We start from the raw sequence: 10,191 nt of genomic DNA on the forward strand, positions 1-10,191 counted from the left end.
CTTAGTAATCAAACCTCAATAGTGTTATATGGGAGCTCTGTTTCCTAATAGAAATTCATAACTTTATCTTTGTTTATAGGGTTTTGCATACTATAATAGTCCTAGTAATTATCTATGTCATGCTACTCATAATAATATTCTCATATAACTTCCCCTGATTCCATCTCCATATAATTCCATAATTCCTTTGAATATCTTTAGCCCTCCAAAGGTACATAGTCATGTCAACTTGTAAGCTTCTCATCTCTTGTGGTATTTTTAACTTGACCCCCCCCCCCCCAATTACTAAGTAATGTATCTCTACTCCTTGTTTTGACACACTTGACCAAAAACCCAATCAAAACTATAACCCCCTAAACAACTGTAACATACTTACAAAATTGCATAAACTACACTTTAATGAATCTGCTGGTCCTCTTATTCTCCTCCCATGGTATTAGTTGAGATTTATTCTAGTTCCAGGCCCAAGGGGATTTATAACATCCTTTCATCAGAAGTATTATTCTCATCTCACCAGGTATCATACAATGATATAAATCTGTCATGTGCTACTTGCTGTATCCTCCCCCTATCATGAAAAAAAAGATATATCTCCACCAACTACACTTCCACCAATTAGTCTTCCCACTAGATGCTCCACATTACTAGGGAGCACCCTAGACCTCTCCAGTAATCTTATGTACCAAAAAGAGGAGGCCTTCAAAACAACATTTGAAAATCCCACTTTTCACATTCAGGAGTATAAGGGGCCCACTAACTAGGATCACCCTGACAGAACATCAGTACATTCATTTCTCCATTTTCATATTTGTCATTTTCTAATTAAATGGGCAGGAGGGTGGGAGGTGCTCCCCACTCCAATTCAATTTAAGTTTCTTCTTATATAAATTTAATTCTGTCCCTCCTTCCAGAACCTTTCACTATGAATATACAGTTTACCATTGTTCTAATATTTTAACATTTAACTTACAGAACAGTTTCCTTTACCTCCAAGCCAATCATTAAATAGTTCAACACTGTTTATGAACATTTTACTTAGTAAAAGGCTCATATGTTATTTGGATATTTGCCTATGAAATATCTTATGAATAGTCACAAAATCTATAATTTAGGCAATTTATAGTCTTGATAGCCTCAATTATTCACAATGCCAGAGATGGAAGACACATTCTCCTTCTTTTATGGGATATCACAGTAATTCCCAGCTTTAGCATGTCAGAAAACAAGTTTCCATTTTAAAGAAAATCCCTCAGCACTTGGGGTAACTTTTCCCTATATTTATCGTTGTTGCTACCAGTTTGTGTAATAACACTAAATAAACAAGAGAAATAGTGTTACAGTTATGACAAACCCCCAATTGTATTTAATGCCTTAAATTATGGAGTTTTTAATTATTGTTAAGAAACAAAAAATACCTTCCCCAATGGTTACATGGCCTGTACAAAAATAGACCAGTGTTGCTTAAACAATGCAAATTCACTTGAGTCCCTCACTTTATCCTGCACCATCTTATTAAACTTTAAATACAATCCATATTAAATTTCAGATTTCAGCACAAGCAGTGCTTTGTCCTTTTGATTTATTTGGCAAATAGCATACTTAACTTAAATTATATTGAATACATTAATTACATCAATAACAGACAGTTAATCATTGTAGCATGCCATAAAACAGAGTCTCACCCACACTTTTTGGAATGAATTAGGGTCTATGTTGCCTGTAGATCCTAGCCATGTGGATAGTAAAAGAAGGGAGATATAGGATGCTGGTTAAGACAGGTTTAGGTCATGGTAGTTTGTAGTATTAACAATAGTTAGATGAAGCAGATATGCTTTTACCTCCCTTTTGAAACACATGTGAATCTATTATATTGATGGAGTGAAGAAAATTCCATAAAATGGGTACTGAAGTAGAAAGTGCTCTGATACTGAATTTACTTGGAGAATCTGTTTAAAAAATAATTTTATTTATTGAAATGGGTTAAGTTTATTTTATGGATTATGATTAGGTCTTTGATCATAACCAAATTGTTATATATTCGAGAAATGGTTGTCAAGACATTCACCTTCACAGTGGAGCAAAGTAAAGCTTGAGAGGTGAAATTTGGCATCCATTTCTGGAACATATAACTACCTGATTATGGTCAGAGAGTCTGAATTATAATCATTTGAAGTGTATGGAGATTTACCTGCTCCATGTACTATTGATTACAGAGGCACCAGAGAGAGAGAGCGGAAAGGTAAGTGTATAACAGTTTTGGTTGCCCCAGTGTGCTACAAAATAAAGACTGAAAGAAAAAGAAGAAGGAGAACTTAAGATTGTGAAGCATGTTGAAAGCTGCAACACACATAATACTGTCTCAGTGATAGTGGTCAGAATAAAGTACATTTCTGTTCCTGTAACTGCTTTAAAAGCTGTAGTGTACTTCACACTGTGACACAAAGTATGGCAGCATAAAATGCATTACAGCTTTTAAAGCTACTTTTGCTGTCTGCCACTCTTCTGTGGTGGCTGCTGTTTATGCTTTTGCACAAGATTAGATTGACGGCAGTGAAGGGTGCTTAATTAAGTTGTATTAATCCCTAACTGTGGCAGTCCATTTGCTATATTACTGTTAGCATTATTTATGGTGCTAGGGTTAGTTTTAGGGCTTAGGGTTAGGGAAGCAGTACTTTATATTTGGAGTAGTTTTGGAATATATTGATATCTTACAGATTAAATTTTTTATGAATTGCTAGATTTTTTAGCTGATAATGGCAAACATGTGACTAGAAATTTGCTTGCAAGCTTATGTTATAGAACTCTTATTTAGGTTCATAGTTTCATAGGTTTGTACTATGCTTATAGTCAAGAAGACATTGGAGAAGCTTTCCCATATCACCCAGCACTGTTGGGAAAATATCAATGTCCCCATTGAAGTAGATTTTCCCCACATATCCCAGATGAAAATTTATGATCTCCAATAAGTCACTTAAACTAGTTTTAATGTTTACAGTATATTCCAGAAAGTGGGAATGTGTTGGGTTACTTACCTGCCACATCATCTGGTGTTGTTGATATGATAGCACAGGTTTAGGTCTTTAGTGCAGGTGTTGTCTTTATCAGTGTTTCATTTAGTTGAAAGGGTTCAAAAACTACTCAGTTGTTCATAGAAGGGAAGGCTAAGCATACAGTAAATTACCACTCAGAGTCTGTATGACACTGTGGAGAGGGACAGAGCATTTAGTCAACCAGACTAGCTAAGGGTACTGAAACTTAAGCTCTTTTTGGGGAAGAAATACTGAGGTCTGAAAAGCTGGTTAAGCTGCTTGATGAAGTACATGCTGAAGGGTAAAATTATACTAAATGATGGGCCTAAGAAGGGATGAATAAAGTGGAACTATATCTTCTTTGGACTTTGAAGAGATACCATGAAGAATGGCTGTGCAAGGTAAGATTTTTCTAACCACCACAAAGATGTGGTGGTAAAATGAAAGTCTGTTTTCAAGGTACATATCCAAGTCTCTGATGACTATATCAAATTTAAGAGGAATGCTCTTGATATAGTAAGCAGTAGTAATGATACATTTAGGAGAAGAAATATGCTGCATTACTTAGCATTTAGGGGTAGCCCATGATTAATACACTTAATACAATTTTGTTTGTTCTAGCCCTTGTTGGAAAATGTAAGTACCATACTGGAATTTGATAACTGCTCCCGGTATGCAGTCATCAACCAGTGTGGCTAAATGTAGTCCATTGATATCAGATTTCATATCAGGAAAGAATGTAACAAAGAGGAGAGGACCCAGGACAGGGCCCTGTGAGATTACCCTGGTGAAGCTCTTCTGTCTAGAGAAAAACTCCTGACCTTAATGGCATGAGTCTGACAGATAGCCAACTACCTGTCCAGAGAACATTGTATGTAATTCTGAGTTGGAAGAATTTATTACTAATCTCAGCATGTCAGATATTGTTGAAGTTCGTGGCAAGGACCAGGTATGCAGCATGGACTGTATGACCTTTGTCCATATCCTTAGTTACCCTTTCAAATAACTCAGAGAGAGTAGGCATTTTCTTCCTTTAACAAAGCCAGACTGGTATGCATCTAGGGATATAACACCACCAGTATAATTGTTTATTATTAGTTCATTTGTAATAAAGTCCATAGTCTTACAAATGATATTAGCGAGACTAACAGGCTTGTGATTCCCAGAGACAGTTGAGAGGCTACTTTTATGCAAGGGGACCATAGTGCTGTATCACTGGCATTTCTCCTACATGTTCTCTATTGATGCCATCACAGAGGAATCCTATGGGGAATGTGTATGAATCAAACAGTACCAAGTTCTCAAGCTGTATGTATGTTTATATCTATTCCAACAGCTATTTTAATGTATACCACATAGCTACCTCTTTCTGCATGGTGTGGTATAACTAGATTACCCCTTTGATGGTAGCAGTCATTCTTCCTTCTAGTAGTGCACAGCCTATAGCTCTGCTTTTCTCTGTTCATAAGGGTTGGTATGACTGGAGGAAGGAAGGACTGGAGGAATGGAGGAAGAGGTGGATGGCACAGGACGGACAGTTTCATTTATGAAATTATTTTTTTACTACAAGCACTCAAGTCCCTTGGGTGGCATCTGATGGGGAGAAGGGATGCTGTCCAACTTTTATGGAAGCAGGTGTGGCAGAAAATGTTTCGTGATGTAAATGCTGTGGGGATAAAAGAGGAGCTGTATCCATGCAGTAACACCATTGTCATAAGCAATTCACTAACATTCTATACTGCATGTCAAGACAAAGGCATGTTCTAGTGCAACACAGAAATGTTGTTAGTAGCTTTGCAGGGGACAATAGTCCTGGAATCATACTTGGAGGACACTGACATCAGGATAGACAAGCCTCTATCATCAATGTCAGTGGTGCAACATGTATCACACTTGCCTTTGATGTAGATGACTGTGGGTTTGATTCCCACAGCAGGTAGATTAATTTCTGACACTGCAGTACAGCATAAGGGGTGTGCTGTACTCCTGAGTGTATTGTCCTTTAGATGAGACATTAAACCAAGGACCCATCTTCTTGACTTGGTGACAGCTCAGGTGGATGTAAAAGGTCCCAGAGCATCTATCAAAAAGAGTAGGGGTCCTTTATTCATATATAAAAATAACTCTTATTTATGACATATTTACATATTTTTTGTAACATTTTATTTCTTCATTTATACACTTTCTCTTTACTCTTTTTTACCATACCCCAAATTTATCATACTATTTATTCAGTTTTACTCCTAATCACTCATCTTTTTCATTTATCCACTTTAACACTTTGTACAAATTTAATGAAGCAATGTATACTACTGGGTTAATTAAACCTAAACCTGTTTCTTTATTTACATACAAAACTCCTCTTTTTGCTGGGTTTAATCTAGAATCCCATGTAAATGAAAAAATACCTGCAATAATTAATTTTCAAATATTGCTGGCAACATAAATACACTTGCTAAGTATGCTGTTTTCCCATCAGTACTGAATTTATTAAATAAGCCTTTTTTCTGAATAATAATTTATATGTTCTCCAGAAAATATATTTGCATTATTTATTCTGTTGTTTTTCCCATTGAATTCTACTTACATCTTTATTCCCCAATTTCAAACCTAACGCATACATTTCATTCATTGTGAAATATATACCCACAATCTTTACTACATCACCTAAACCTTTACTTTTCTCTTTATTTAAATCCACCCCCCTGTCATCTTTAGACACTTATTTGTGCAAATGATTACTTGTTTATCCAAATTTTGTTTTTTACAATTATTATAATGTCATCTGCATATGTTAACCTAACTGGAATTCTTAACCCTTCAGGTGGTATATACCCCACCTCCTTTATTTTGTAATTTATTTCACATACTATTACTTTCATAACTAATGCAAAGAGTATAAAATTCATTGGTTAGCCCTGTCTTACACCTCTCTCATATATGTACCTCTTGGCTTAATCAGCCATTTACAAGTATTTTTACTTTATTATTACTATATGCTGACATACATAATTTCCTAACTTTCTCACTTATATTCTTCCATTATTACCCACAACATTTCATGTTCTGTTGTGTCAAATGACTTATTAAGGTCTCCTATCATGATTTTCACTACTTCTTTTCTTTTTAAAATATCATCCACAGTTTCTCTATCATTAATAATTCTTGCCAATCCTTCCCCTTTATAGGTTCATAGGTTCACAGGCGTGTACAAGGGTTCCTATTACATGAACAAACTTTTCAAAGTTCGAATGTCATGTGGTCGACACCATATGATCGAACTTTGAAAAGTTCGAAGGTTAAATGTAACGGCACCGTACAGTGCACAATGGGAGAATTTCCCTTTTCTGCACTGAAGTGTGATCTTGGAGTTGGTATATTTAAGTAGGGGGTGTGTGGGGGATGCAGGAGCATTAAGGTAAGTTTTTTTGATGTTTTATTATATATTCGAAGTTTCAAACTTCAATCATATGTTGTCGAACATATGAGATTCGAATATATAATACAGACCCGTGTACAAGGCTGATGGACCTGGAGCCTTTACAAGCCTAGCCCATAGGATTACCCTGGCATCGTGCCACCTGACCTTAGCTCCCAGTGCCTCTGTTGAGTAGAGCCACTGGAGTGATCCCCGGGATGAATTTTCTATTTCCCATCCACTCATCAAGATTTGTCTTGAAGAGAGCCAGTGAGGTGCTCTGCATGACATGTATGGAAAGTCCATTTCATAGCATGGGCAGTCTCTGGGTTATGAATGGACCTGAATGAACCTGTCCCTCCAGCATATTCTGTTGATTGTGGTAATGAAGTTGAGGTCTCTGGAGTGTGTGGTGTGGAGGGATTGGGATTTATTTAGATGTAACATTTCTAACAGTGCTGGGTCAGACATGGCTTTGTAAGACAAGCAGAGATCGCCTCTAAGTAGGTGATATGAGACATAGAATAGTTGGAGTTTTTTGAGTCTGTTGAAATAGGACAAGTGTTCAAGGCCAAGAATCCTTTTTGTTAGGTACTTTTGGGGCCTCTCCAGTTGTTGCAGGTGTTTAGTGAGGTACATGCCAAATGGGGCATGTACTCGATGATTGGCCTAAAGAAGGAAGAGTAGAGGGAGACAATGACCTCTTTCTTCCTGGATGCAAAACCCTTAGTAATGAGATGTGCCACATAGAAGGACTTTCTGAACACAGTGGCAACATGGCAACATGGTGGTCAAAGGAGAGGTTGCTGTCAACCTGTGTTCCCAGATCTCTTATAATGCCTTCTGTGTTCAGTGGACTACCATTAATATGGTAATTCAAGGGAACCAGGTTTTTCCCAAGGGGGATGACAACACATTTTTTGGCACTGAGCTTAAGGTCATGGTTCTGACGCCAGTCGTTGGTGTCATTGAGGCCTTTCTGTAGGATGTCAATATCACTTGGGGAGTTAATAATAGCTCCCAACTTGCAATTGTCTGTGAACTTTGTCAGCCAAAGTCCCTTCATGTTGGCCTGGACTTTACAGAAGTAGATACCAAACAGGAGAGGACCCAGGACCGAACCTTGTGGCACTCCACTCGTGACTGGTCGGCAGTCTGACTTGGAGTCAGCTACTTTCACACTGTGGGTTCTGTGAGCCAGTTTTCAACCCACTTAGTTATACAGGGGTTGATGCCTAGCTTAGTGAGTTTTTCTATGATTCCTGAGTGGGGAATGGTATCAAAGGCCTTGGCCAGATCAAGGAAGGCTGTATGAACCACCTTGCCTTCATCCACATCTCTGGTGACTGACTCGACTAAGTTGAGCAGGCATGATCTACCCTTCACAAAACCAAACTATGTAGGATCCAGAGTTTGGAGATTCCCTATATCCTTGTTTATTAGGTCCATGATGATGCATTCCATAGCTTTGCATATCAGACTCATCAGGCTAATTGGGTGATAATTCCCGGGTTCTGTAGTCACTCCTCCTTTGTGGAGAGGGATGACTGTGGCAGTGCGCCATTTGGTAGGGACAAAGCCTAAGGTGAGGCTGTCATTAAACAGGGCACACAGGTGAGGTGCCAGTTCACTCTGTAGTTCATGTAGAACACAGCCAGGGATATTGTCAGGTCCCATAGAAGTTGTATTCTTGGCCTTGGACAGTGCTGTTTTAAACTGTGCAGCAGTAATACAGGGTGCCAGGCAATCACCTGGTATTGTGATTGTTTTTTTTGGGGGGGAGACAGGAGTAAAGTTAGCACTGAATCTGTCGACCAGTATATTGGCAATATCTGTTGGCTCGGTATAGGAGGTACCATTGTGCGGTAGCTTAGAGCAAATCTGGGTATTGCTGTGGAGATTCTTTACATAGCTATAGAAGGCCTTGTGGTTGTCTTTACTATCTGCTGCAATTCTGTTTTCATAGCTAGCTTTAGAAGATTTGATGAGGGATCTCAAGCTTTTGTTGAGGCTGATAATGGAGTTCTTCCAGTCTTGGGACTTTGCCTTATTCTGCATCAGTTTCCTCCTTTTGTTCTAGAGTTTGTTTATGGCAGGGGACCACCAGATTGGCTTCTTTTTTTTTTTTTTTGAGGAGAGCATCTTAGTTCTATTGGGTATGGCGAGATCCATGCATATGTGTACGTGTTCCTACATTGCATTGGTGTATGATTCGGCAGTCATGCAACTATTCTCCATTTGCATGGGTGCTGTGAGATTAGCCACCTCTGTTTCTAGGAGCCCAAAGTTAGCTTTGGAGAAGTTTTTCATGGTGGCTACCTTTGTGGGGTGGTGGGGGTGGTAGGGATTGGATTTCCAAGGTGATTAGTTTGCGGTCAGATCCAACCATGGGGGAGTTGACTATTGGTGTAGAGCAACTGTTGCCCATGTTAGTAATGACCAGGTCAAGGATGTTGCTACCTAGTGGGGATAAGAACGAGCTGGTCCAGAGCATTGGACCTAATGAATTCCAGAAAGCAGTGGGCAAGTGTATTGGTACATGAGTAGTTTTCCCAGTTAATGGAGGGGTAGTTGAAGTCGCCCAGTATGAGAGTGTTAGGTTGGACCCTAATATTTTCCAGGAAGCATAGGAACATGGAGTGTGAGTCTTGGGACATGGTTGGTGACCTATAGCAGGCTATGACCTTAGTCAGTGTTAGCTGCACCTGAACCATATATGCTATCTTCAATAATATTTTACATTTTAGTTTCAAATCTTTTTTGTATTATTTTTATAAAGATATTATAAGCATTATTATTCAGTACTATGGGTCTCCAATTTTTTAATTTTCTTCTATCTTTCTTATTCCATATGAATTTAAGTATTCAACTACATAATTCTTTGCACTTAAAACCTTAATTTAACCATTCATTCAAATTATTTTAAAAATATATTTTTTTGCCAATCTCTTAATTTTTTTTTTTACATTTCATACCCTATTCCAGCTGGGGCTGCAGCTAAATCTATATTCACTTGTCCTAATACTTTATCTAGCTCTTTTAAAGAAATCTCCTTTTCCAACTTTTTATTCTCTTTTTCTGTTAACTTTTTTACTTTCCATGTGTTTTCTACTACTTTATTTTTCTTTAATCATTGTGTAGTACATGTTGTACTACACTATTCATAATTTTTCCTGAGTTATTTCGATTTGTCTTTTTACATTTTTTTATTTCTGTCATTACACTACAGTCTTCCTTTACTAATCTGTTTAAGTAACTTGATACCTCTCTTTTTTCTTGTAAAAAACATCTTTTTGTATTTTTTCTTGATTTTATTTTCTGGAATTCTTTTTCTTTGTTAAAATACTTTCTATAATTATGTTCTAAATCTTCTAAAGCATCATTATATATTCCTTTACATTTTTCTTTCTCTACATTTCTCACATCATATTGCCACTGTAATGTATAAACTATACATGGGAATTGATGCCGACAGAGTTTATAGTCATTTAGAAGAAAACTCAGTTATGACAATGAAGTGACTATTCATTTGTATTTTAAATGTAGTTGTGCTGACAATAAACTGTTTCTGATGAAGTCTCTTTTAAAGTTAATTTGAGATGAAAACACTTATTTGTTGTTGTAAAATAAAGCTTTGGTGTTCCTGAAGGTGAACAAGTTTGTGTGGTACTTTGCTCTGCAGTTCCTGCATTTTGAAGTAAACAAACTGTGCAGAAAGTACACTGGTTTGCTTTGGTGTTCCTG

Source organism: Protopterus annectens, chromosome 6.part0, assembly GCF_019279795.1.
Source record: "Protopterus annectens isolate FY-2018-M chromosome 6.part0, PAN1.0, whole genome shotgun sequence".
NCBI lineage: Eukaryota > Metazoa > Chordata > Ceratodontiformes > Protopteridae > Protopterus > Protopterus annectens.